Raw genomic sequence first — 2,500 nt, 5'->3', positions numbered from 1 at the left:
TGGGTCGGAGAACCAGAGTGACAAAATATTAGGTGCCGGAGCTGTGACAAAAAATTAGGCGCCCAAACCCTTTGAGTGACAAAAAATTAGGTCGCGCCAAAATTGTACCAAGTCGAGCCCCGGTGGGGTCGGGCTTACGTCTTCCAGGGGTTTCACTGGAGCTCAAGGGTGCGAATCACGGTGCTCTTTGCCCGGCCAGCCGCACGCCTCGGTCGGGCAGGCCAGGCGACCGAGTGCCCCCCCTGACCCCCGGAGGTCCGAGAAGACCCGGTCCCTCCCGGGTCCAGCCGGTCCCTCAGGCCCGGGGAGGGTCCCCGGAGCCGGGCAGGGGGTCCTGGGGCCGCCCCGGAGGCTCTCTGGGTCGGGGAACCAGAGTGACAAAATATTAGGTGCCGGAGCTGTGACAAAAAATTAGGCGCCCAAACCCTTTGAGTGACAAAAAATTAGGTCGCGCGAAAATTGTACCAAGTCGAGCCCCGGTGGGGTCGGGCTTATGTCTTCCAGGGGTTTCACTGGAGCTCAAGGGTGCGAATCACGGTGCTCTTTGCCCGGCCAGCCGCACGCCTCGGTCGGGCAGGCCAGGCGACCGAGTGCCCCCCCCTGACCCCCGGAGGTCCGAGAAGACCCGGTCCCTCCCGGGTCCAGCCGGTCCCTCAGGCCCGGGGAGGGTCTCCGGAGCCGGGCAGGGGGTCCTGGGGCCGCCCCGGAGGCTCTCTGGGTCGGAGAACCAGAGTGACAAAATATTAGGTGCCGGAGCTGTGACAAAAAATTAGGCGCCCAAACCCTTTGAGTGACAAAAAATTAGGTCGCGCCAAAATTGTACCAAGTCGAGCCCCGGTGGGGTCGGGCTTATGTCTTCCAGGGGTTTCACTGGAGCTCAAGGGTGCGAATCACGGTGCTCTTTGCCCGGCCAGCCGCACGCCTCGGTCGGGCAGGCCAGGCGACCGAGTGCCCCCCCCCTGACCCCCGGAGGTCCGAGAAGACCCGGTCCCTCCCCGGTCCAGCCGGTCCCTCAGGCCCGGGGAGGGTCCCCGGAGCCGGGCAGGGGGTCCTGGGGCCGCCCCGGAGGCTCTCTGGGTCGGAGAACCAGAGTGACAAAATATTAGGTGCCGGAGCTGTGACAAAAAATTAGGCGCCCAAACCCTTTGAGTGACAAAAAATTAGGTCGCGCGAAAATTGTACCAAGTCGAGCCCCGGTGGGGTCGGGCTTATGTCTTCCAGGGGTTTCACTGGAGCTCAAGGGTGCGAATCACGGTGCTCTTTGCCCGGCCAGCCGCAAGCCTCGGTCGGGCAGGCCAGGCGACCGAGTGCCCCTCCTGACCCCCGGAGGTCCGAGAAGACCCGGACCCTCCCGGGTCCAGCCGGTCCCTCAGGCCCGGGGAGGGTCCCCGGAGCCGGGCAGGGGGTCCTGGGGCGGTCCCGGAGGCTCTCTGGGTCGGAGACCCAGAGTGACAAAATATTAGGTGCCGGAGCTGTGACAAAAAATTAGGCGCCCAAACCCTTTGAGTGACAAAAAATTAGGTCGCCCGAAAATTGTACCAAGTCGAGCCCCGGTGGGGTCGGGCTTATGTCTTCCAGGGGTTTCACTGGGGCTCAAGGGTGCGAATCACGGTGCTCTTTGCCCGGCCTGCCGCACGCCTCGGTCGGGCAGGCCAGGCGACCGAGTGCCCCCCCTGACCCCCGGAGGTCCGAGAAGACCCGGTCCCTCCCGGGTCCAGCCGGTCCCTCAGGCCCGGGGAGGGTCCCCGGAGCCGGGCAGGGGGTCCTGGGGCGGTCCCGGAGGCTCTCTGGGTCGGAGAACCAGAGTGACAAAATATTAGGTGCCGGAGCTGTGACAAAAAATTAGGCGCCCAAACCCTTTGAGTGACAAAAAATTAGGTCGCGCGAAAATTGTACCAAGTCGAGCCCCGGTGGGGTCGGGCTTATGTCTTCCAGGGGTTTCACTGGAGCTCAAGGGTGCGAATCACGGTGCTCTTTGCCCGGCCTGCCGCACGCCTCGGTCGGGCAGGCCAGGCGACCGAGTGCCCCCCCCCCCTGACCCCCGGAGGTCCGAGAAGACCCGGTCCCTCCCGGGTCCAGCCGGTCCCTCAGGCCCGGGGAGGGTCTCCGGAGCCGGGCAGGAGGTCCTGGGGCCGCCCCGGAGGCTCTCTGGGTGGGAGAACCAGAGTGACAAAATATTAGGTGCTCAAACCCTTTGAGTGACAAAAAATTAGGTCGCGCGAAAGTTGTGCCAGGTCGAGCCCCGGTGGGTTCGGGCTCATGTCGGCAACGGATTTCTGAGCAGCTCTTCCAGTGCTGTTGACGGTGCTTCGTGTCCCCATCTCAGACTTCAGCCCAGACTCTGCGCCATGCGGGCCCGGACTGTTTTTCCTCCACCCAGAGCTTGACCGAGAAGCAATCGAAAGCCGCCTTCGGGGGGCCTCCGCCGGCCACCGGCGACAGGCTCCCCCGGTCACACGCGGTTCCGACTGAGAAGCTGGGAAGGAGAAACGTGGTCGTC

Source organism: Synchiropus splendidus, unplaced genomic scaffold, assembly GCF_027744825.2.
Source record: "Synchiropus splendidus isolate RoL2022-P1 unplaced genomic scaffold, RoL_Sspl_1.0 HiC_scaffold_89, whole genome shotgun sequence".
In the NCBI taxonomy this organism is placed as follows: domain Eukaryota; kingdom Metazoa; phylum Chordata; class Actinopteri; order Syngnathiformes; family Callionymidae; genus Synchiropus; species Synchiropus splendidus.
The sequence above is the reverse complement of the archived record's forward strand: the minus strand, read 5'-3'. Positions refer to the sequence as shown.